We start from the raw sequence: 27587 nt of genomic DNA, 5'->3' as shown, positions 1-27587 counted from the left end.
TAGACAGAAGCTCCTTGAGTAGAAGAACAATACTCCTGAAGAAAGCACACTGAAATATTGCCTGATTTGAGAGATATGAGAGCTCAAAGTGAGGTATGTCCTGCAGGCCACAAACTAGGGCTATGGCAGCAACTAACAATAGTGACAATGCTGAGATCTAGATAGCCAAATCTCATGGATTGATGTGATATAGGGAGGCTTTGTGAGGTGGAGAATAACTTTCCAGAAGGAAGCTCAGAGAGATTTGATATGTGGAGTGAGATACAGGAGCTTCAAGATGACAAGGTGCTGCTGGCTATGGCTACCACAAGGTCCAACTGAGATTTGAAGTTGAAATTAAATATATGAGCTGAATGTGGGCTGGTTAGAGATCACCAGAGATGAAGGGAGACTAGAGATTCAGAGTGTGAGCTATGCCATGCCCAATTGGGCTCTGATACCATGTTAAACGATGTGGATCTAGGACATGACACAAGCTATGGTGGATCAAAGATGTAAACCAAGTTCATAATGACATGGACAAGTAGAGACAAACTATTACACAAGTGAATTAGGTTCCAAGATAGATTAGCTTGGACTCATAAACACAATCTTGTGTAGAATCGACAATGACAGACACTTAACTGAAAGTACAAAGTATCATGATATTGTGTTCATTTCATAGTCAAGTACAATGCTTTATAGGCTTTGAGTTGTTCCACTCTCCTCACTGTGCATATGGGATTCAGGACAGCTCCTCTTGGAGCATACATCATTTGTCTATTTCTCAACATTGATGACATCTCTGCCATTGTGAGCATCCAAGAACAAATTCAGAAGGCGATGCCAGAGTATGAGACCTCACATGAGGAGTTTGAGCGGTTGCAAGAAAGCATTTTTAGACCTTGACCCGACTATGTAGTAACTTCCCAAGAGAGAGACAAGGGTGGCCTAGCTACAAGAATAGACCTAGATGCTCCATTACAGCAATACAAAAATGATGTAGAGAAGGTAATGTTATTGAATTTGCATTAAAATTTACCAGTAGGGCCTCTAGGGCATCGGGCGTATGCACATTAAATTTTACCAGGATCAAGCCCCCAGAGCTACAGATTCAGGCCCCTAGATGTGAGCCTTTGACCAAGGCAGCTTTGGGAGACCCGATCCCGAAAAAATTTAATGTACACACTTTTGAGGGCATCGAGAGTGTGCACATCAAATTTTTCTGGTTTGGGGGGCCGATCCTATAAAAATTTGATGTGCAGACTCCTGGTGCCCTCAGGAGTGTGCACATCAGGCATCAGGAGTGTGCACATCAAATTTTATCGGGATCGGGCTTGTAGAGCTGCCCTAGCTGGAGGTTCGCATCTAGGGGCCTGAATCTGTCGGAGGCTTGCATTTGGGATCCCCCGTATGCGAGCCTCCGGCCTGGGCAACTCTGGGGACCCGATCCCGACAAAATTTGATATGCACACTCTCGATGCCCTAGAGGTCCTACTGGTGAATTTTGACACAAATCCGATGTATATATCTTTATCACAGTCTATGCATAGTGAGTTTGACATAGTGAGTTTGACACTGAACTTGTGTGATGCATGATATTGTTTATATAGATGAATTTTCATCTAGACAAGGTGGCCGATCTGGTAGCCAAGGGTACACGCCTCAGCATTGAAGGAGTATATCGGCCAGCTTCTGAGCGACATTTTTGTATTCCATAAGACATGCTCTCTAGATTTTTTTGAGAACTTCTTGTAGTTGAGGGCAGTAACAAAGGTTGGGCCCTTCAAGACCATTCCAATGAACTCTAGCTTGGAGAAAGTAGTGTTGCTTTGATGTTGGAAGCTCCTCTACTTATTCTCTAGTACTAGGTCTCGACCACTTTTTTCCATGGTGGCCTGTGGCATGGTTGTTGGTGTTGAAGACCCTAATGTCATTAGGCAGAAACTATTAGGGAAAAATGTATTGCTGCCTATGATCAAGAATAGTTGTGACCGTGGGGAGTCTAGCTTAAAGAAGCCTAGGAGAGAGTAGATGTACTTAGTGCCAAATGATATCTCATCACCAATGTAATGTAATTTGTAATCTTCCTTGAAGTAATGAAAACCGATATTTGTTGGAATTGCATACAATGTAATTTGTGATACACATTGTTTATTATTGTTTTTTACTTGAATATTATGTTTATTTATTGGATTTATAAATAACATGATACATAGTGCTTTATCGAGTTCGTGCACAATATGTATTCATTCAAACGCATGTAATGTTAACTCAAAGACATAAATAAAACAAATAACAAGTGAATAAATAAAAATAAGATTCCCCAAAAAAGTAGTATTTGTATTCATAACATTTTACATGGGATCCATTACAACGAGGGTTTTACAAAATCTCTTTGGAAGCTACATTCCCTATATGTTTTGGTATTACACCCCTATCATTGTTAATCTCTGCTAGGACTATCCTTGCATCACTAGAAGAACCTCACTATCTGCAAATCCCTATCGGTAACAGTGACTCTCCTCGCATGTATTGCTACATAGACCGAGTCTCTAAACAAGTCGATGACGTAAGCTTCGCTCGGTAGCTCCCTATAGTGCAAGGAGGGCTTGGAGAGCCCAGCGATTGGGTTGTTGCAAGCGTGTTCCATTTGGGAGGTGCTCCCGCTATTCTTAATGAGTATTCTATCCATAATCTCACACACTAGCTTCTGGAATGGAGCCTTTGGTATCACGAGGTGTATGGTCTTCTGGTAATGGTGGATCTCATGAAGAGCCATTGTGCCTGGCTTCCATCGATGCTTACAATGCTAGCATGGTAGTGGTGGTGGTGGTGGAGATGGGGGAGGTGGCCTCTGCATAAAATTTCTAGGGGGTGTCTCCGAGCCACCTACTTGATGCGTGCCATATCTTCCAGGAGAGAAAACCCAAAACTCTAAAGTGAAATGTGTAAAGTGAGATGAAACTTTAAAATGATAACAAAACTTTCAAAAAACCCTTAAACCTAAATTAATGTATCTAGTCCTCGAAAAAATATGACTAGTGATCTGATAGACGTGAAATTTTACATGTGGACTCCTTTAGGGTACATAAGTTACAAAAAAAAAAGGCCTCATCAGAAGTCTCTAGGACACCTGCTGTCTGAAGGCTGGCGTCTAGGGCCCTAGATCCCCACATTTAGGGCCCCAGACATGAGCCTCTAGATAGGTGTCCTAGAGACTTCTAATGGGGCTAAATATTAAATATCCATGAGTTTTTATGATGCCTTGCATGTGGGTGAAGTTTCACTAGATTTCGATTTATAAAATTGACGGTTTAATTATTTTTTGAAAATTCATTAATTGGATTATACTTCACTAATAACATAAAAACTCACCACCCCATTGAGTATTAAATGTGTTGTCAACCAAACTATGTGAAGCATTAGAAACTTAAAAATTCACAAAAAATAAGTCATGGGTCAAATGGAATATCGCATATTGGATATAGTGTTGACAAATCCCTAAATACAGTAAAGATATAGTGCATCGGTCCATGTACAACTGATCACTGATGTGTGCGTGATTGCCATTGAATTTATCCTTAACAAAACTCACTACAAGGAATTGGGCAATTAGCGACGCCGATTAGCGACGACGGATATCGGCGTCGCTATTGGCATCGCAAATAGCGACGCCGCAGGAAAAAAACGCGGCCGAAATCTGAGCGTCATTTTCATTTCTTTTGTTTCGCCTTTTGAGAGCAAGAGCGAGGGAGAGAGCGAAGGCTTTGTGAGAGAAGAAGAGGAAGAGACTTGCTGCTGCCGCCGCCGCCGCTGTTGTTCGTAAAGGAGAGGAGGAGCCCTCGTTGCAAAGAGAAGCCGCCCACGCTCGACATATCTCATTGGTGAGTCTCCCTCTCTCTTTCTTTTGCTTGTTGAAGGTTTAAATCGTTCTCTTTTGCTTGTTTAGGAGAGGAAATGAAAGAGAAGGAGAGGGAGAGGGAGAGAGAGGGAGAGAAAGAGAGGGAGAGGGAGAGAAAGAGAGGGAGAGTGCATTCTCTCTCTCTCTCTCCCTTTTGCTTGTTTAATGTTTAAATTACTTTCTTTTTTGCTTGTTTAGGAGAGGAAACGAGAGAGTAAGAGAGAAAGAGAGGGAGAGGGAGAGGGAGAGGGAGAGGGAAAGAAAGAGAAAGAGAAAGAGAAAGAGAAATAGAGGGAGAGGGAGAAGGAGAGGGAAAGAAAGAGAAAGAGAAAGAGAAAGAGAACTAGAGGGAGAGGGAGAGGGAGGGGGAGGAAATGAGAGAGGGAGAGAAAGAGAAAGAGAGGGAGAAGGAGGGAGAGTGCATTCTCTCTCTCCCTCTCCCTTTTGCTTGTTTAATGTTTGAATCACTTTATTTTTTGCTTGTTTAGGAGAGGAAATGAGAGAGAAAGAGAGCGAGAGGGAGAGGGAGGGGAAGGAAATGAGAGAGGGATAAAAAGAGAAAGAGAGGGAGAGTGCATTGTATCTCTCCCTCTTCCTTTTGCTTGGAGGATGTTTAAATCACTTTATTTTTTTCTTGTTTACGAAATGAGAGAGAAAGAGAGATAGAGAGGGAGAGGGAGAAAAAGAGAAAGAGAGGGAGAGGGAGAGGGAGAGGGAGGGGAAGGAAATGAGAGAGGGAGAGAAAGAGAACGAGAGAGAGAGGGTGAGGGTGAGAGAAAGAGAGAAAGAGAGGGAGAGGGAGAGAAAGAGAGGGAGAGGGAGGGGAAGGAAATTTAAGATAATAGACTTATTGATAATGGTATGCAATGTGCTTTGCCATGGGCCACATACTTCATCAAAATGAACCCAAAAGTATTGTTATAGAAGAAGAAACCCTTAAATTGAGTATAGGATTCTCAGGTCTTATGACTATGAGTAGAATTGATTGAAATAAATTTTATTACTATAGTTATAAAATTTCATAGATGGCGCGCATTAATTTTAAAATGGATTACTTATACTCAAAGCCGAGATATAACAAATAATTATCTACCAGGACAAACAAATCGTTGAGCATGATACAAGGCCGAGATATAACATTGGAAAATCTCTCAACTACTATATACAATGCAAGATTTATGGTCAACTTGCAACTTGACATACATCTCCATAAAGCTATCCATTTAAGCCTCGTTTGCTGTAATGTAGATAAGATGGCAAACGAAGGTCTTATTGTTCAAGACCGCGAGACGTATCTTAATCAGCGTGTCCCATGTCCTTGCTCTCAATGCAAGTTGGCAATTAGACGAAAACGCCGATTGTCTATAGAACACGTACGACGATTTGGCGAGTTTCAATTTGAGATCATTGATCAGGCGATTGCGGATTTTCAGCAAACAGTAATTTGAAGTTAGCATTTTTCATGCATTGTACTCTCAAGCTAATTGAAAACCATACACAATAAGATTGGGTCTTGTTGGTAAATTTTGTATCGAGGGGGGTGATGTCTCGACCCAAGGGGGAGTGCACCCTTTGCGGCCAATTAGAAGAGTTCGTGGACGTGCGATGGATGGATTGCGGGAGCGAATCGACCACTCGCAAGGCCCATCTATACCGTCAATGCCAGAGGAGACAGACAACCTTCCCGACCTGCCTACAATCTTGGAGCCTGAGATGGAGGCAATGATCGATGCATTAATTCCCATGGATGTTGAGACAACTGACCCGCTTAGAGAGGAAGCATCCATACCATTATATGATGGGTGTCGAGTATCTCGGTTGAAGACATTGCTTGCACTCTTAAGTGTGCAAGAAAAATACGGTTGGAGCGATACGAGTGTGACTGAGTTATTCAGGTACCTTGCACACAGACTTCATTGATTTTTTTTTAAACAGTATTATTGCAAACATTTGTGTTTTTTCAAGGTGTTTTATGATTTTTTTAAGGTTATTGAAATATCATATATTGCCACCTGGAAATACCATGCCTGAGTCTCGTGATGATGCACGACATGTTTTACGGAAGCTTGGCATGGACTACAATAACATCCATGCATGTATCAACGACTGCATATTGTTTCGAGATGAATACGAGACTATGGAGACATGTCCAAAGTGTGGTGCTCACAGGTATCGACAGGACTTGCAAGGGTAAACCATCCCTCAGAAAGTTCTCAAACACTTTCCGCTCATCCCCCGCATAAACCACATGTTTCGCACGTCTGCCATGGCAAGCTTGACAACATGGCATGTGCAGAATAGGTCCACGGATGGAGTTCAACGAACATCAGCAGATTCGCGCGCATGGAGCCACATTGACACTACCTTCCCAGGCTTTGCGCGAGAGCCAAGGAATCTTCGGCTCGGTCTCGCCATGGATGGTGTGAACCCATTCGGTCTACGCTCGACTTCTTATAGTGTGTGGCCTATAGTGCTTGTCAACTACAACATTTCTCTATGGCTTTCTACGAAGAAAGGACATCTCATCCTTAGCTTGCTCGTCCCGGGCCGCTACAAAGTAAAAAAATATGGACGCGTATCTTTGTCCATTAGTCGATGAGCTTAAGATTTTGTGGGAGGAGGGGGTCACGGTGCAAGATATGAGCAGGCGCGATGGTCGACGGTCAGCCAACATTCGAGCCATTCTCATGTGGACGATGCATGACTTTTCGGGATTGGGAGAGTGCTCAGGTGAGCAGACATTTGTTCTCGCTGGTAATATCTATATTTTATTTCATTCAATCAAGTATTCACTAGGTCGTGGATCGCCTTGTAGGTCTGGTTACCTCAGGTTATCATGCATGTCCATTGTGTGGGCCACAGTTAGACTCCCAAAGGTCACGAACCATGAAGAAGATGGTATATCAAGGACACGCCGCTTTCTTGCCGAAGGATCATGAACTCAGGGAAGGTTTTCTTGGACGACCTCCAGCACGTATGAACGCTGCAAGCTGGTACGAGCTGAAAATGGTAAACCCAGAATCACATCCAAATGGAATGCGACTGTTCTCAGTTTTCTACGAGTTGCCATATTGGACCCACTTACAGGTCAACCACTTGTTGGATCCCATGCATATTTTCAAAAATGTGGGCAGCTTGCTATGGGACCACATCACAGGAAAGAGAGACACTATAGGGTCACGAATGGATTTAAAGGAGGTAGGTAAGATGGAGGCGCTTTGGCCGCAGTCGAGTGCTGAAGGGGGAGTGCAGCTTCCTCGCGCTCCCTGGGTTTTGTCTACCAAAGAAGAGCGCATTGTGAAGCAAGTAATCAAGTCTATCCGCACTCCGATGGGTATGATGCGTTCTCTGAGGTCCGCATTTTCTAAAGATGACCAAATGTCTGGGCTAAAATCCCATGATTAGCATAAGATATGTCAGGTTTGTGAACAGAATGGATTTTAATTAGCGTGGACATTTTGAAATTTGAAAAGTGACCATTATTCTTAATGCTTTCTCATTTGTGGCAGTTTGTCCTACCGATCGCGATTGCGGGATGCCTAACTCCAAAAATTCGCGGGGCCATTTACAAGTTGTCGACTTTGGTGCAATGGATCTCACAGAAAGAGATTAAGACATCCTCTATTGAATCCGCAAGGCAGGGAGCAATTGAGACAGTCTGTCTCTTTGAGAAATACCTGCCCACTAGCATGCTCACGATACAAGTTCACCTTCTTGTGCATCTTGTGGACGAAGTGGAGATTGCTGGACCTGTCCATACGCGATGGATGTTCTTCCTGGAGCGCTTCATGAAAACCTTGAAAGGCTTTGTGCGACAACGAGCTCGTCCGAAAGGCAGCATGGCGGAAGGTTGGTTGGTGTCAGAGGCGTTAGTGCATATCTCACAGTGGCTACCAACGGTGGAACCAGACAATGAAATGCTATGGACGCTGAAGGATGATGATAGACTGACTGGAGATGTTGTGGTTGGAAATGGGGTAGAAAAAAGAATGGATGCCTCAATGAAAGAGAAGGTGAATCGCATGCCTCAATGAAAGAGAAGGTGAATCGCTTTTGTATGTCGCACCATGCCTCCATGGAGACGTGGCTCGCCAAGTACCAGATTGCAAGGCAAGATCAAGAGGAAGCGCAAGCTGAATTCCGACGTAATACGCGTCACCAACCGATTCGATATCCCAAAGGCATGGAGGAGATGCCATGGTTTATGTCAACACGATGGTTGCATGGAGCCTTGACCGCAACATCCAGCGAAGGGACAGAGGTCTCAATGGAGGAGTGGGAGTTCTCGAGGGGATGTAGTCCAAAGGTAATGAGGGGTTTAGAATGTGTCGTATCTAAATTTGCTTGCTACATCTAATTTGAGTGTTTCAATGTGCAGTACAAAATATATAGTGCAGCGTGGTCACGCGGACGGCATTTTCGGGTAGAGCGTATTGACCAAATGCGCTCCACAATGGACTATGGTGTCATGGCAAGGTTTGAGCAAGAGACCCGGCGACGAGCAACGGATCCGAACACAGTTGTGGATCAGATGGAGTATTTTGGGAACTTGCAAAGTATTATTACAGTGGATTACCGTAGCTTCTCCATGATACTATTCGATGTGCAATGGTTCAAAGTGGTACTTGGAGGAGCTGGCGCAATAGTTCGACGAGGTCCATCTACATTTCTCAAAATAGATTCCGAAAAAAAATGGATGGATTTGCGCGACACCTTTGTGTTGTCGGCCCATTGTGAATAGGTACAAATAGTCATTTGCTTGCTAATTGTAATACGACATGGTTTATGTCACAATGGTTTGAACTCACTTTGTAAGTGTTTGTGAATAGGTAATCTTCTATCCAAACCCCTGACAACCTCGATGGTGGTATGTTATACCTTCAACTCCTCGAGGTGCGAGAGTATATGATCAAAGCGATGTTCCAGGCATAGATGAAGAAAATATGCAAATAGAGGGATCGATATTACAAGGGGTGGAGGCCACCGCAAGCTTGGAGCCCGCATCGGCTAACAATGATGGAAATACAGAAGTGATAGAATTTTTTGAGAACGAGGCAGACTCGTTCTTTTGTGGTGACATGTCTATAGACCTTCTAGTGTATGCAGAGTTGTGTCAGGAGATTAACATGGGACCATAGAATACTTCATTCTTGGAGAATTATATTACTCAATTCGTTTTTTAGAGCTTCCATAAAGGTAGATAAGATATGCATTGTAAGAGGGATTTTTCAAAAATGATTTATATTAATGTGCTTTGTATAGTTTAAATTGATTATTCTAACATCATTTTTTATCTATGCAGGTATCGACATTTTCAGGATGAGTCGAGGGATGAGCGATGAGGAGTTTCAGGACATGATGGCACGCATGTCTCCAGATCAACTTGCGAGATTCAGAGAGATGGCAGATCAGGAGCTGTCTTGTTGTTCGTCAGGGCGCTTTGCTAGATCAGCTTCAGCGCGATCAGATGCTTCAGCTTCGAGCAGACAATCTCGACGCTCGCAACTTGGGCCAAAGGGAGGGATTGCGACTACAGGAGGATCAGGGGGTTGCTGCTGTGGAGACACGGACGTGGTGTCTCCGTCTCTCGTTCAGCTGGAGCTGCGTCACCTCTAGGATTTGTCACACCTGTGGGGACGTCCACTCCAGTTACTCCGCCTTTTGCGTAGCCGTCGACAGATCGCACGCCTTTTGGTGGCACCCCTTTGAGTGGCACTTCGGAAGAGGGTACCCCTGTCGGTACACCGGATGTACAGGGGTCTCCGAGATATGCCCAGAAGCGTGGACGGAGATGAGAGAGGGCCCATCTTAGGCAGACTCCTAGGGGTTATGAATACCTAGTGGATAGTAGGTCAGGAGCCATCATCATGAACGATGACGGGAGGAGGGTGATGGCTCGCATGAGGGAGTTGTGCCAACAAGTTTTTCGGCACAACGTCTTGCATCATTGGAGGAACATACCAGAGGGAAGCAAGGAGTACATAGTAGCATCCTTGCACGAGGAGTTCCCGGTGCCAGCCGTAGTGGATAGATTCTCTACGGGCTGGATGATGGATTGCATGCGTGCATACATGTCACATAGATGATCCAACGCATGTAAGGCAATCAAGAGTGGGGCTCCAAAGCCCGAGTGGTTAGATGCAGACTATTGGCATCGACTCAGGGAGGAGGCTACAAATTTTCTAGGACATTGGAGTCAGCAGCGGGAGGCGATGAGGGCATGAATCAAGGCCAGATCCATACATCATCTTGGGAGTGGCGGCCACAGGACATATTTGGAGGACTTTGTAAGTTTCTCTTTTATTTTGCTTATTTGTTTTTTTGAGATATTCTTTGTACTAACAATTATGTTTCTAACAGTTAGCATTTTGTTTTCTTTGCAGCACTTCGTTACAAATTGCGATCCGTAAGACCTTGAGACTCGATATGCAGAGAGGTACGGTTTTAGGGCATTGATTGACCAATTGTATAGGCGCAGCGGCCCTGTAAGTCACTCATCTTTCTTGTCCGTAGTTACCATGAGATATTTGAATGTATTATTGTATGGTGGATTGATATGTTGTTTCTTTTTCTGCAGAATCTGTTTGATGCTCCTTTGCGGCGGGATGAGCTTTCGGGGGACGAGGATTTGTAGCTCGCCCTTGGATCCTTAGAGCTCACACACCTTTAGTTGTAGTCGCCCGATCTATGTAGACATTTTCTATATATTAGTGATATCGTTTCATGATTGTACCAATCGCATTTTATGCGATCATGTATTTATTTCATGTATCAGTTTTATGATTTCAGTATACATTCTTTTTGTTTGCAAACGCTTTGCTGCCATAAATTTTTTTTTTCTCTGTTACCGTCGCTATTTGTATCGCAAATTTACTGCACGCGTCGCTATTGGCGTCGCTATGTGCGTCGCAAATTGTCTGCAACCGTCGCTATATGTGTCGCATTTGCGACGCATATAGTGACGCATATAGCGACGATTCTATGGTGTCGTCAATAACGACGCTTTTTGCGACGACGGGGGCAAATTTTGTTGTTTGTATTTTCGTCGCTTTAAACGTCGCTATAAGGTCTATATCTTGTAGTGACTACTTTCAAAATTAGAAACTTGAAAATACTTACAATGCAAATCATGGCAAGATAGAATAACAAATATCAGATTTGGCATCACAAAACCATGAAATGTACGGTAAATAGTGCATTACACGAAGTACAACTAGAGCTAGGCAAAATTTAGCTCCATTTTGTAGACCACTGCTATCAAATACTTGAAGGCCTACTGGAAAGATAAACCAAAACTAAGCTTTTTACAATCTACAACCAAACCTGAGCTAAAAAAATAGATCCAATTACAAGGTAGCTTCTCAAAGCATATTGTTAACATTAAGATGAAATCATCCTTGTTGTTGCGGATCCTATGAATAAGAACTATATCTATGGGCTTAGTAATGATAAGTCAAGTATGAATAGCAAAAACGTGAGAATCACCCATTAGATCAATCAAGAAACTTTCAGCTGCTTCTTGGAGAGCAAGTAAGGCTTGGCTTGACCATGGCCCTAGATTCCTTGCTTGGTTCCTTGAAAAGAACTTGTGATGATGCCTTAACTACAAATCTTTGTCACTCATAGTATGCTCACTAGATTCAAAAGAGTGTTGATCTCTTGCTCTTGCATGCACCTTCTTGATAGGAATCTTGGAATGTGCCATGGTTTTGATAATGAAGGATAGAAAGGTGGAGGATAGAGTGAAAAGTAATAGAAACAACTTGACTTAAGTACGAAACTTTTAAACTTACTATGGTGTAAATGAACTTTAAAAGTTAAAAAAATATTTCAAAATCAATTTTGAAAAACATAGTGACAAACCTTCAAATTTTTTTAAAAAATTTGCAAGACATCTCATGTTGAAGATATGAGTATTGATGTGTCATATCCAGGGTACCTATGCTCTCTCGTGGACTCTAAATGCATCAAAAGTATTATCTTTATCTAGGTCTCCATTCCTTGCCTTCTCTCTCTTGGGTTTCCAACCATTTTGCATGGTGTTGTCTAGCTGTGTTGTTTTCATATCTTTCTTTCCTCACTTCATATATTGCCCTACTTATAAATTTTGCTTGAGAGGTTTTGGACTTCTTTTCTTTTACCTTGTATCGTATCTCTAATCTCCTATACCACCATTGTAATAATTGCCTCATAGAATTGGAATCATTGATGCCACCTCCTTGATCACTTGCCTTTTGAAAAGCACACCGAGCTTGCCAATGCGATCATTCCATGCCTTGAGTTGACCATACTGCCAAACTTCCTTGATCTGCAAAGTATGGACCACGTGCTTCAAGTATATGCTGCACAACAAGAGAGATTAGAAACATAAAATAATTTGAAATGATGATATTTTTTTTAATGGTGACAATACTGACCATGTAGTGTGTTTTACTATTTGTATTCAATGCCTCCACCATGGACTTATGAAATTTAGCAACTGTCTCTTTAAATGTATTGGCATTACAATCCCTAAACCTCAACTTTTGTAAGAGAGATGCTAATTTATCCAGGTGTATCCACACTTCTGCCTTTGCAATCCTCATTCGTCCCCCATTGCTCCAATCTGGAACAGCAAGGTGCAACTTTTTCCATGCTTCATACTTCTCTATTTTACAAGTAAATTGCATTCCTCATCTCAAGGTGGAGATATAAACTTCCTAGCCTTGGCTCCACCAAAGCATGGTTTACAAGGGATATTTTCACTCTTTCTCAAATTTTTCTCGTCCTTTTTTATTTCTACTTGGCCCCCATGCAGTCCAACTTCAAAGAGGACTCGTTCTACCTTCTTGCATGTAGCATCAGCTTTTGACACATAGACTACATCTTGTATGTAAAGCATATATATTCATATACTAGCTTCTCGATTATTCTAACCAAACAATGCAATGTGGAAAACTGAACCCTTGTTAGTGGTATTTCCAAAATAGGGCGCCAATTTGGATCCACTAGAACTAGCATTTGGATGGAACCCTTTCTTCCTAGTTTTCATGCAGTATATACACGGAAATTTTGCATTCACTGCATTTGATATACGAAACATACACTTCAATGTTTGTAAATCACCTGCAAGATGCCATTCAACTTGATAGTCCCCAAACCCCTCGATGTGTAAAATTGCTCCATTATTTTGCTTGAATAACAATGGGTATATTAGTAAGGTTTAAAAAAACTTTAAGTACTTCATGGTCCTCCTTTGGTACTTCAAATGCAACAAGCCACCATATTTCATTCTCTAACTATACACTTAAATATAAAGGATGGTTTTCATCGATATTGAGATCCAATGCTCGATTCATAAGTGTTATACTCACATGTTCAAGTTTGTACTCCTTAGTAATCTCACTCTCATCAAGTTTGAGGACGCTTACCTTTACATTCTTCCATAGATATATTGTAGAACTTGACCATGGCAATCTGAACCCTATATATATATCCAATATAAAGTTGTTGGATGCATTCAATATAAATGCAACTTCTTTGGAACCATATTTCAATGTGTGCATTTTCCGGATGTGTTGGCTCACCAATTAGTTCTAAAACTTTCTCATTTAGTTATTTTCAAGCCTTCTTCACATAAAATGGTTTTGGCAAAGGTATTACTCACTTAGTTTTGAAGACTTACTTAAATCCTGTATCCAATTGTTGATAGAGTATACTATATGACTCAGAACTCATTCCCACCTAGTCACATAATTCCTGAGCATCTGTAGCAATAAACAAGTTACTCATGTTCCTAAGATGTTCACTTGCAACACCATCTACAATGACCCTGAATTTATGATTTTTCAATGCATTTTTTACCATATCCTTTCTTAGGACTTTGGCAATAGTATTATTCTTTACATGAGGGAACATATTTGTCATTGTAGTAGATTGAGCATATATCCGTCTATGATATTGTCCACTTCCTTTGGTTAATTGGTGACTTGGTTTAACTAATCGGATGCGCTGATGTGCTTCTTTGGTTTTTAAAGTGTCTCCAATCTCCAAAGTTTTTGTGAGCTTCCTCTTTATGTTTCGATTCTCCTTCTCCAAGTCCACAACTTTAGATTGTAACTTCATATTTTGCACGTGTGTAGCCTACATAGCATCTTCAATGACAAACATTGCTTGTTGTAGGCTTTGGTTCTCCCTATCCTTCTCAGCCAATAATCTATCATTTTCCATCAAAGATTTCATATTCCCTTGTAATCTTTTCTACATATTTGTCAAGGCTTGATGAACCCCTACTAATCCTTGTGTGACAAGTCTTCATGTGTATCTATACAATCCTTCATGGCCTTCACAAACGAACTTTACAAATTATGTAAGTGCTTCAAATTGTGGTGGCCTTTAAGTGACTAGATCGGGTGGATAAATGCACCCATCAAGCCAAAGGTCCATGCTTTTTTTCCCTACATTTCTTTCTTGTTGCATCCTGTATCTTTTTGCATCATCCCTTTCTATAGTTCTTTTGAACATTTGTGCATATTCATCCTCCAATTGAAAGTGAATATCTCTCTTTCTCTTGGTGCGTCCTACATCTGCATCTTGTAAAGAAAAATATATGCCAATTTTAACATTACACAATTACACCCCTTTGATTAATAGTAAGCTAAGGAGTAGATGCCAATTTTCTAATCAATAGCAAGAACATCTAAATATCTAGGAGCAGTAGGTCAGCATCAATCCAACAGCATGCAGCTAATTCTAGATTGGCCCAAATCACACAATTATACCCCTTTGATTCACTATATCTGTGTTTCTTTTTACCCAATTGGATCTTGTCTCTTTCTCTCCATTTTAGTCATGATAGACCCTAATCAACCCCTTATCTGCCTGCAATCTTAGCTTTTAATCTACCTCTAATCAACATCCAATCTTATCTTCTATTCTATCTAAAACATTAATTCTCTCTCTCTCTCTCTTGCTCTCTCTCTCTCTCTCTCTTGAAGAATTGATCAAAGATATTTAAACACATTTATACAGAAGCTTGGCTAGTGGAGAACAATAACATCATCTTATCTTCTATCCTAGTTTACTCTCTATCATTCTATCACTTATTTTCTTAGTTTATCTCACACAATCCTCTGTCTTCACCCCCTCCCTTCTCCCTCTTTCCCTCTCCCCCCCTCTCTCTCTCTCTCTCTCTCTATGAATTGACACTTAAGGATTAAAAAACAACTCTGAAGAATAATAACATCACAGAGATTTAAAAAATAAATATACCTCCATTATCACTTGATTGCTTGTAGTATAGAGTGTTGAAGAGAAAGATATCTTATAGCACACTACTAAAGAGGGAGAATTCTTGTAGTAGGGTAGAGAGTGTTGTGGAGAGAGATTGTTTGATTTTAACAAATGCTATCAAAACCACTCTTGATATTGCTTGTAGCAGGGTAGAGAGTGTTGTAGATAGTACCGAGTATTGTTTTAGAAGAATCAATATGCAAGAAACCATATTCTGGAGAGAAGAAGAAGAGTACACAAAATTTTGAACAAAACTAGAGCTTTGAGAGGGAATGAAGAAATGCCCAGAAATGGGCATATACTTGTTCAAAAATAATAAAAATTTATAACAAAACTCTCGAGTCAAAAAGGTGTCTCTGGGTAAAAAATAATCTTAAAATATGATGTGTACGTCATTTTATATCATTTTTTAACTTCCGCCCTTTTAAGAAGCAAAAATGAGAATGATTCTAATATATTTTCATGTTAAAAAATCATGAGGGCATTAAAGAGTCGTATATTAATGAGTGGCTTTGTTTTTACAAAAAATAGAAATGTATTTCTTTAGTTATGAGGATTTTGAGAAAAAGTAACCTTATCCTACAGTTTGAGAATAAAATAATATGTGAGATCCATTGAAAATACAAATACGAGATTTGCTTGATTGTAGAGGATCTCTGGTTCTAATATTATTTTGGAATCTCTTTTTAGAGAGAGAGAGGTGAGAGAAACGCCTCAAGGGGCAAAAAAGAGAGTCTATATTTCTCCTAATGTGGGCTACCATGCCATCTTTGATGATAGAAGACACTATCTCCACTTGTATTCTTACTGCTGCTAGATGCATTCAAACCCAACTTTATTTCTTTTGTGAGTAGCAAAGCAAGCAATTCTTCAAAGTCTCGCATAGAGCCTTCTCTAACTGAAATAAAGGAATCCAAAGATTTATATACTAGGCCAAGTCCATCAAGATTGACTAAAACCAAGTCAGCATCATCCACTAGTGCATTTATAGATGCAAGATCTTTTGCAACCTGTTTGATTTCTACAACATGGTCATTAATAGTGTAGTTTCCTCTCCATGCTCCATACAATCTTTTCTTAAGTTGTATCTTCCTTACCTTCATATATGTCCCATATATTTTCTCAATGATCTCCCATGACTCTTTACAAGTATTTGCCCTCTTGATATGAGGAATCAAAGTATTTGATATGCATTGATCCGGGTTTTTTACAAACTAGATTTCTACCACAAAATTTGGCAAAAACCCCGATCAAGAGCCGTACCATATCACTTTGGATTTACTCTTCAAGCACTAGGTATGTTACATTGCTTCTCGATTATGATAGCTCTAGCAAATGGGGGAAACAAGTTCTTAGGAGGAATGTCAATGTAGAGGGTAAAAGGGATGGTTATCTTAGTGAAGGTAGAAATAGATTACACCTAGGAGTTTAGTGAGTGCATAGATTTTTCAAAGGACTAGCCTCCAACTACACGTGGGTTTCACCTGCATCACTAAGATTTGGAATCTATCACCATCATTAGAGGACACCTCACCCTAGTATACAAGTTAATATCCGCATCATGGTGTCATTTGAATCTTACACAAAAGCTTACAAGCATGGACCCCTTCTGTCACTGTAATATATTAAAAGGGATTTTTTTTTTTTAAATTTCGCCTCTCATGGCGGCGCACGATCTGATCTGTCACGCCAGGCCATTAAGTGATCGAGAGGAGGGGGGGCAGCAAGCTCCTCGTCGCTGGAGCTTGCTCAGGGCCCTCTCCATGCACGCCGACACGTAGGGAGGGAGGATCCCCCCCCCCTCCCCTATTTAAATAGAGGGGGTTGCCTCCATGAGGAAGGAGGAGGATGCTGAGTGCCGTCTGGTTGGCTGAAAGGAGGGAGTGAGTCTCCCTATTAAACTTGTGGGAGTGAGGCCTTTGCCGTGAGGAAAGACGGGAGGTGGAGGGAGTAAACTGCCGTGACGACTGAGGGAGGGTCATAAATCGTGAAGAAGGTTGTTGTCGCTTTTGTGGAAGGAGGATTGACGCACGCCATTGGGCCTTAACATTCCAGTTCGCGTTTCCCCCTAGCTGTCAAATTGCCGCCCGAGTCGTTGATGGTCTTTTGCTTCCACGTGGCGTAGAAGCTTCCTGGGAGAGGAAGCTTCCAAGGGGCCCTTAAGCCCCTTTTCACCCCCCTCCCCCCCCCCCCCCCCTTGTCAGTGTCCACACACCTCCCCATGTCCTAAATTTTCCCCCAACACCCCCTTCCTATACTTTCCCCCTTAAGCCCCTTCCTTGGATTTGGGAACCAATCGCCCCCCCCCCCCCCCCCTTCGTGTTTTATTCCCCTAAGCCCCTTTTCACCCCCCTCATAACTCTTTATTTCCCACAACCCCCTAAGCTTTTTCTTAATCCCCCCGTATTCCCATTATTATTTTTTCCCCACTTCAAAATCCAAATCATCATCACGGCCTCGGATGATATCCCGTAAGGAAAAAGTAGACCTTGAGATAAAAGATAGGGAGGGAAAGTAAAGGGAGTGAAAAGAAGGGAAAAAGATAAAAGATAGGGAAGGAAAGTAGAGGATAAGGAAGTGAAGTAAAATATAAGGAAGGGAAGTAGGGAGGAGTGAAGGAAAAAAGGGAGTAGTGTGAAAGAAGTAGAGGGTGAGGAAAAGATAAAGAAGAGTAAGGAAGGAGTAAAAGAGTTAGAAAAGAGAAGGAATAGAGGAAGGCCAAGGAAAGACAATAAGTGCCTTCTATTCCTTTTACCCCAAGTCAAAGTCCTCCAAGGGTTCTTGTGGTTGCAAAACCACACTCACCCATAAATTTTTTTTTTTCCAAAGAGACGGTGGAATTCCAGAAGAAAGAGAAAAAGGCTATCTCACATTCGAACTACGATGCCGCCTAAGAAAGTCCAAGGTGTAGCTGGGAGAGGATCATCTCTCCCGGTATCCATGTGGATATCTCACCCCAAAACCAAGTTTTTCTTCTTGGCTTTAATTCGGTTTTAAGTCAATCATGCAAAGAGAAATTGTTAGGGATAGGATATATTTGTCCGAGTTATTTGTAATAAAGAAGTTTAGCTTATTTGAATGAATGATAATGAATAGAACTTAGTTTCCTTCGAGTTGCGTCAAGAATTATAAATTATGAGCGAGATTAACCATTTATTATAGTAGTATATTTTAGTTAAATCCTAAAGGTGTAGAAATTATATCTTGCACCATTAGTCTTATTCCTTTCGCAATGAATCATTGTAAATGGTTAAATTCATGAAAGGTTTCTTTCGATGCTCAAATTACTAGGAAGTTATCTTTGCTAATTGCACATCTTAGCAAGGCAAATGTTGTTATTTGGCACGAGTTCATCTTTAAGAAAAATGGAAGTTAAATTAAAGTGTATTGACTGGAAAGTAAATTGTCACAAGGATAGCAAAACCGTGACAAGACGATTAATATTGCCTTCCAAAAGATAACTGAACCAATCTAAACATAGAAACATTCATACCCTAAGCACTTGACTACTTTCCTTACTGTAGGGACAATAAATTCGTAAAGTTAAGGAACTAGGGTTTGTCCCTAAGGTTCTTTAAAAAAAGAAGAAACCCTAGGCCTCACATATGTCAGCTTAAAGGATCTAAAACAGATTATTCCATCACAGGACTTGCACAGCAAGTACGAAATCATTTAGTCTTGTGATTGATTCACAAGGAGGAAGGGTAAAAACCCTCATCAAGGATGGCAGAACCCTACGCAAGTTATCTTGCAAAAGGACGTATTTTTGGATATCCTTCTAAATAAGGAAAGTTGTAAACCAAAAACTAAGGATTGACCAAGTTGGGTTAATAAGGTACGCCCTACACCGGAATGTAAAGGATCTTGCCAATTTACAAGACACCTTGGGAACGAGTGCTGATACACTCAAAAAGAGAAAGAACACTTCCTTAGCAGTTTGCCAAACAACACAGTTGATTAATGGAGATGTTTGTGCTTGCTAGAGATTTTAGGGCTCTGTTTGAATTATGAATTACAAATTAAATGAGTACCTATACTTCAGGTTAAAGGCCTGAAGGAAGAGGCAGTTTCAGTTACCCCTGACTACCTGCCTAACCCTAACCAAGGGGGTTGTTCACCACACCGGGAACATGGACCGAACCCGTCGCGAGAGGTCTCTCCGTTGAGCTCTACTTGGAGTAGTAGGATGCTTGGGTGCCAGGGGGGGCTCTGGCCGTAAATCCCTCGCCTTCCGGGTCTTGCGCAAGAGGCTAACGTGACTCGGGATTGGATCTCGAGCCCCGCATACTAGTTTTTGGGCGGAATCTTGGAATAGTGATCCCTGGGGATCACTAGATAGCCTTCGAGCAGATTATGGACAAGCCTATGGGTGGAACTCCTTGTATTTCAAAGATAAAATGATGAAATGTCAAAAAAAAAAAGAACTTGCTTGATATTGTTTTTCGATGTCACGTGATAAGATTACGTGAAGGAACCAGTGCTTTATAGGATTAATTAAAGAAGCTGATTGTTATATGTTAAATTAATGTGTTAGGTAATTACATAACTAAAACAAATCGAGGGAAGTGCAGAGGATGGACCATGGGTCCGTCCTACGGTTGGATGGTCCCCGTTAGCCGGGAACTTTTCTCAAAAATCTCGAAGAACAGCGGGATGATCATCAAAACGAATAACGAGAGCGATGACCTAGAGTTACGTCTTACCGGATTTACGTTGTTTTAGGGGAACGGAATGGGACTATGCCTTATGGCAAAGAGGTTGAGCTTTGCATCCCTCTCGTTTCCTATTCTCCTTGAACCAAGTGCAGCGTGAATCCGCTTCGGACCTGGCATTTCTGCGTAAAGTAGTTTGCTCGGGTCTGACGCTAGTTGTTGTTAGTTAATGACCAATCAGGAAAACCCTAATTCCGGTCGATCCTAAGTGGGAACGGCCAGGATACTTCCGCTATCTGGTAGACGTGGGAAGACCTAGATCGCAAAACTCATAATATTCCATGGGAGTGCTGGGCGGAGTTTTCTAGACATCCTTTTTGATGGACTACTAAGACGTGTCCGGGATGATACTAGTGGACACGTTACAGTTGGTATCAGAGCCGACCAACAACGGAGTTGTTTTTATGAGATCTCAATAAAATGAAGTAAAGAAATTGCTGCTGTCCAAGCATTTTCTCACCTTCAATGCTGTCTTGCAGAATTATGAAGCGTGGAACAAGTTTTTGGTATTTCGGGTCATGTTTATGACTGCAATGCATTCTCCGCTTTATAGACAAAGAATTGGGATGATGAACATCCTAGAACAGATTTATAATCCATCACCTTTATACATAGAACGAAGATGGACGGGGTCTTCAAAAATCTACTATATAGCCGCCCACTGGTTTGCTTATCTACAGACCAACCTAAAGAGGATCAAGTGGTTGGAAGACTTGAAAGTCGTGAAGCTATTCATTTTTGTGGAAGCTCACGTAAATTCGACTTTACATATTCAAGGTCGGAGGGTTTAAATGAACTCATATGTATATGAGGAAGTAACCCGCGTAATCCCAACCGACAGGATTAAAGTGTTGGGCCGCCATGAGAAGTATGGATTCCAATGAAAAGGGTATCCTGAACTTCCAATGAACTATCGATTCCTAAAGATCCATGACCCAAAACCCTACTATTACACAGTTCCTGTAGACAAATGCAATACAACGTTGTTCTCCCCAAACTGAATGTAATGATTGGCTTATCATCACATGAAACGTTGTATTCAAAAAGGCTATGCCCATGTAAATACAAATAAAGACTTCTTTTTATCAATATCTGGCTATGCATAAGAGTTGTTAAAAAGTTAAGTAGCTACATTGTTTACGAGATAGCTGAACTAAAAATGAAAGATAAGGTAACATCGATTATCATATAATAACGTTTAGAAAACTTTTATCTAGGCACAACCCCAGGTACAGGTTCCAAATTCGCCTCCTACATCAAGTACTACTGTGACCCAGGAGAAAAAGTTCCTCCTCAAGCAGATAAAGCCACCCGAGTTTGACGGAAGAGGAAGAATCTTCCAGGCTGATGCTGAAATTTGGATTGAATCCATGGAGGATTACTTTGAAGTAGCTGGTACTGCACCTACCAATCAGGCCATGCTCACCAAGTTAAAACTCACCGGCGAAGCCAGACTTTTGTGGAAGCAATGGTGCAGGGATCAAGGGATTTCAGAGGGGTCCGTTACTTGGGAGAAGTTGAAAAAAGCCATGCAGGGAAGATATTTACCACCTGCATATCGTACACAGAAAATGAATGAGTTCTACGAGCTAAAACAGCTAGGACTCACTCTTGACGCATACTACTCTAAATTCGTCTCACTTTTAAAGTATGGGCCACAGATGGACATGACGCAGCAGGTGTCCAAATTTTGTGCGGGCTTAAATCCACCCGTAAATAACGGTCTCGAATCTATGCATCCATCAGATCTTCAAGATGCACTCATTCGAGCGGCGCCTATAATTCAGGAGGTGCAAGCTAGACCAAGGGGTAATAAAACTTGGTCCTATAGTGACCCAAACAGAGGAGCATTCAGACCTCAAATGAAGAGAGTTCAAGGTCACAATCACGGACAAAGAAAGAAAGCAAGGACAAAAAACGTCAACAACTTTGTTCCTACTCAAAGTAACGGCCAAAACCTTTGTTGTTTCCACTGCAACGAACCCGGTCACTTCAAGAGGCAATGTCCCAAGCTCAGCGGAGGACATCGTCAAACGCCTTTCCAAGGTGCATGCCGCGATCATGGAGCCGTTACCCGTGGAAGAGGAAGAACCGCTTGCATTGCCAATAGGCAAAGATGCGAAGAAGAAGAAGAAGAGGAAGATCAAACTATGGAAGCTGAATTTGAAAAAGTGACAGTCCATGTCGCTTTACACAAGAAAGGGCCGAATCGCCAGTTTTCAGTGATTCAGACATCATCGGACTATCAAGGTAAAGGTTTCAAAACCTTGATTGATTGTGGCAGTACACATTCCTTTATCTCACCAGCATGTGCAAAAAGTTTAGGAATAACCACAGTAGAAGCACCTACCCTGCTTGTGGAGTTGGCAAACGGTCGTGAGGTAACTTGTACCAGGCAAACTGCTAAGGTGGAATTCTTTTTGGGAGGAAAGAAGACTTCAGTCAAATTCAGAGTCATGAATTTAGGTATCCATGAATGTCTACTCGGGATTGATTGGCTTAAGCCCAACGATGCCCACATTCACTGTGGAAAGGGTCAAGTTTCCTTTCGAAACTCTGAAAGGGAATTTGTCACAACTCAAGGTGAGGCAGGAGTGCCAAGAATCCAATTGGCCAAAGTATCTCGGATCATAAAAGGAGTCAGAAAAGGATTACCCGTTTACCTGATCAAACTCAACAAGTTAGATCAAAAGCAAGAGTCTCATGAGGGACCTTCTTGGCTAAAGGAATACGCTGACGTATTCCCTGAGGAATTGACTGAACTTCCGCCTCAAAGAGAAGTAGATCATGAGATTAGGCTAGTGCCCGGAGCTGCACCAATTGCAAAGAGACCTTATAGAATGTCCATACCTGAAGCAATTGAGTTGAAGGAACAACTCAAGCAACTGTTAGATCAGGGTTACATCCGACCTAGCAACTCACCGTGGGGAGCTCCAGTACTATTCCAGAAAAAGAAAGACGGGACACTTCGACTATGTATTGATTACCGAGGGTTGAATCAATCAACAGTCAAGAACAAGTATCATATTTCTAGAATAGATGAGCTTCTTGATCGTCTTCAAGGTGCAAAGATCTTCTCCAAGATTGATCTCAGGTCAGGTTACTATCAGATAAGGATCAAGGAAGAAGATACTCCAAAGACGGCCTTCAATACAAGATATGGGTACTTTGAGTTCCTGGTTATGTCATTCGGGCTTACAAATACACCTACCACCTTCAATAGATTAATGCAAGATATCTTTAGACCATATCTTGATGATTTCATGCTTGTCTTTTTCGATGACACTTTAGTCTATTCTAAACAGGAAGAAGATCATGAACCTCAACTTCGGATTGTCCTTGAGACAATGAGGTCTCATAAGCTGTATGCAAAAATGAAGAAGTGTGCATTCTTCAAGCGTCAGATTGAATATCTGGGATTCATAGTATCATCAGAAGGAATATCAGTAGACCCAGCCAAGGTCAGAGATGTGCTTGAATGGCCAATACCAGTATCCGTCAAAGAGATATGTAGCTTTCTTGGATTGACAGGATGGTATAGGGTCTTTATCAAAAACTATGCTTTGATTGCAGCACCTCTTACAGACTTACTAAAGAAGTAGACTTCCATTACATGGTCAACTTCCCAACAAAATAGCTTCAAAAAATTGAAGCAAAGTTTGGTATCAGTACCTATTCTAAAACTTCATGACCTCAATAAGGAGTTTGAGGTAGTAACTGATGCTAGCATTCTTGCCTTGGGGTGTATACTTATGCAGGAAGGTCATCCAGTAGCATACTCCTCAAGGAAATTGAAGAGTCATGAAAAGAATTATGCCACGCAAGATCTGGAATTACTAGCTGTCATCCATGCTCTAAAGCTTTGGAGACACTACCTGTTGGGTAACAAGTTTACTCTAGTAACCGATCATAAGAGTCTCAAATGGATTTTTACCCAGAACGAGCTCAACATGAGACAACGTTGGTGGATTGAAGTACTCGAGGAATATGATTTTGAAATCAAGTACCAACCAGGGAAGGAGAATGTAGTTGCCAATGCACTCAGTCATCGCAAGACATTCCTAAATTCCCTAATCTTGCAGAATCCATCAACGGCCAGATCTCTGGCTACAAAAGTATCTATGCCAAACAACCCTATACTTGAACTAGCTAGAGAGGAAGCATGCCATGATTTGGCCTACCAAACAATGATAAAGGAAATATCTACCAAGGAGTTGAATCAGAAGTTGCAAGCTAAGTATCAGGAATTTTCCATTGATAATGGACTTGTCTACTACATAAAAAGGCTGTGTATACTAGCAAGCCAGTCACTTAAGTAGAAGATATTATGGGAAGCTCATGATTCTCCTTTCGCAGTACATATTGGCTATGCTAAAACTCTTAATGCAGTTAGGAAGAGCTACCATTGGGAGAGGCTTAAAGGTGACGTTCTCAAATATGTCACTGAGTGTTTGTCTTGCCAACGTATCAAAGTCGAACATGTCATGATGCCAGGGAAACTACAACTGCTTGACATTCCCCAAATGAAATGGGAATTCATCAGTATGGATTTTGTTATGGGCTTACCCCAAGCCCAAGGAGGATACAATTCCATTATGGTTGTGGTTGGCATGCTTACCAAGGTTGCACACCTGATTCCAATAAAGACAAACTATAAAGCCTTCGACATTGCAATATTTTTTATTAAGGAGATATTCAAGCTACATGGTTTACCCAGAAGAATCATTAGTGACCGAGATTCTCTCTTCACATTACACTTCTGGAGAGCTATCTTTTAAGCTATTGGGACTCAACTCTATTTTAGCACCGCCTACCATCCCCAAATGGATGGCCAAACAAAGCGATTAAATCAAGTCATCGCGGATATGCTTAGGGCATATTGCTGTCGAGAGCCAAAGAGGTGGATTCAATACTTGCCTTTGGTTGAATTTGCCTACGATGCTTCTTACCAGCAGAGCATTCAGATGACCCCTTTTCAAGCATTGTATGGTCATGATTGTCGAAGTCCCCTAAACTTTTCTGATCCAACCCTAATAGTTGAAGCGTCAAGACAGATGTTGGAAGATATGGATGATCAAATAAGGTCAATAAGACAAGACATACAAGCGGCCAAGTATAGACAAAAAGCATACGCAGATTTGAAACGTCAAGATAGAGTCTTCGAAGAAGGAGACATGGTCTTTATTCGTGTACGCCCTAAAAAGAGTTCTCTATCCCTAGGAGAATGCAAGAAGCTAAGTCCAAGGTATTGCGGGCCGTACAAAATCCTCAAATGCCTAGGACCCAATGCTTATAGATTGCAACTCCCTGAGAACCTAAAAGTTCACAATGTATTCCATTTCAGCCTATTGAAAAAATATGTACCAATCTAGCAACTTGACTACAATAGTAGCTGACAACAATAGCTCCAGCTCTAGTGAACTTGGACAAGGTTGGCTTAAAACACAAGCTAAAATTGACAAACTTGGAGTTTTAACTGATGAGTGTATTGCTCTTATGAAGGCGGTTATGGAAAAAACAGCAAGACCTGAATCAAATGCTTCTGCTTATGGCCAACATGTATATGCTGATGAGTATCATTCCATTGAGCCTTAGCAGCATAATGGCTATTATGGTCAACATGCTTATGCTTATGAGCATCCACCTCTTTAGCAACATAGTTATGATTATACTTGTGAGGCTCTCTTGGTTGACCAGCCCAGTTCTTATGGATGTGATAGAAATGGTTATGCTTATCAGTACCCTTCTAGCTTTGATCAACAATGAGCAAGTGATTATGACCGACATTATGCCAATACCTATGCTCATGGACTTGCCAATCATCATACTTATGGATAGCCTAGGATGCAAGAACATCATCGTAATCATGTTGGACAGTCATCATGCAATCTTGGACAGCATGTTTATGAGCAACAATATGACCAAAGTTTTGGTAATAGGCAACAACAAATAGATGTATTTGGACAACAACATGAACATTTTTGTGACATGTATTCTCATAGAGATTATGGAAAGTATGACCAATGTTGTGGGATCAATGATCAAAGGCAGCATGCTTATGTACATGAGAAGAAAACATAAGTGGAAGCAAATGCATATGCTCAACCAAACTGTCTTTCTCATGCGCAGCTGGGCTGTTATCACCATATGCAATATGGATAGCATGAGTATTATGGTCATGAGCATGGACAGCCATTTGTTGTACATGAGCAGCAAGATGACTATGAGCAGCATGTGTGAACTATTGTTGAGTTGACCAATGGTGATGCGCAGTTGTGTAAATTGCTATCTAAGGCTAAACACGTTAGACATCTTACTAGTGATACGATACGGGAACTGCATGCTGCAGGCTTATGCTATCGATGTGCTAAGACACTATCTTGTAATCACCAAGCCACATGCAGGGCAAAGATTGCCAAAATACTCTTGGTATTTGAATATTATGATGCAAATGATGGAGAAGACCTTGTTAAAGACCATTTTGGTATGAGTCCACAACAAGAAGCTCAATTCAAGAAAGCAGATCATGGACAGCATGTGGATTTGGATGATCATCATGCAATGGTGACTTCAGCCTCATATGCTTCAATTATACAGAGCATGGTGGTGCCTGAGAGGCTTATGGAAAAGTTAGTGAATACCATCATGATGATCATGCTTCCAACTATATTTCCCTTTGATCTTATGAAAGTTGATTCAATGCATGGCAACGATACCACTTTCCCTTTTGATCCGTGTGGCTAGAGGCTGATTTTGACCCTCTGTATAGATTAGTACTGCTATTGAATATTAGGTAATCTTTTCTTTTACCACTGGTAATGCTGTATAGAGTAGTACTCTGCAGCCCACTACTTGGCTACACCAATAAGTCCAATATTTGTTTTTGAGGACAAAAACTTCATTTTTGAGTGGGAATGGATTGTAAGAAGCTGAGAATAAGGAATTAGTGTAAATAATATTGATATTATGCCATGTCACATTGACATTGGTATAAAAGGAGAGGACATGTAATTTTACACATCTTTTTGACACATTAATACAATTACAGACTTTCTCTCCCTTCTTGCTCACAGCTTCTATGGCTTCCCCTTCTTTCCTGTCTTTCTCTCTCTAAATCTAGTCTTTCTCTCTCCTTGTCACTCTTCTTCTCTCTCTTCCTGCAATCTTCTCTCTCCTCTTTCTCTCTCCCTAGTTCTCTCTCTGACACTTCTCCTCTTGTCTCCCTCTCTTCTCATCTTCTCATTCCATGAATACATAATGGCAAGCTTTCTCTACCTCTTCTTCTCTTGCCTCCCTCTCTTCTCATCTCTCTCCCTCTCTCATATTCTAATATGGTGTCTAGTACATATATTATCTCTCATGAAGTTATGTCTTGGTTCTTTCCATTCTCTTTGAGAAAAGGGATGTCCTAGCCCATCCTCCCTTTGGCTAGGTGGTGCCCCTCTTTAGTTCTCTTAGTGAGGATTGGAGGTTGGGTGGATAAGAGGCAACCCATTCATCATTTCACCTCTTAGCATATAGAGATCCAATGCAAAACCTTCTTGTTCTTTCGAGTCCAATCCTTTTATGCCTTCTTTTGCTCTTCCCTAGGCTCCTCAAGAAGCTCTAGACATGCATCATCAGCTATAATGAGGTCCCAAGACCTCTTCCCACCATCACAAATTTCTCCATCCTGTATGAACATATACTATAGTTATCCTTGGTTAATTTATCTCCAATAG

The sequence above is a fragment of the Lygodium microphyllum genome, chromosome 15, assembly GCF_053477565.2.
Source record: "Lygodium microphyllum isolate KBCC chromosome 15, Lygodium_microphyllum_v1.1.10, whole genome shotgun sequence".
Taxonomy (NCBI): Eukaryota; Viridiplantae; Streptophyta; class Polypodiopsida; order Schizaeales; family Lygodiaceae; genus Lygodium; species Lygodium microphyllum.
Note: the sequence above shows the minus strand (reverse complement) of the source record.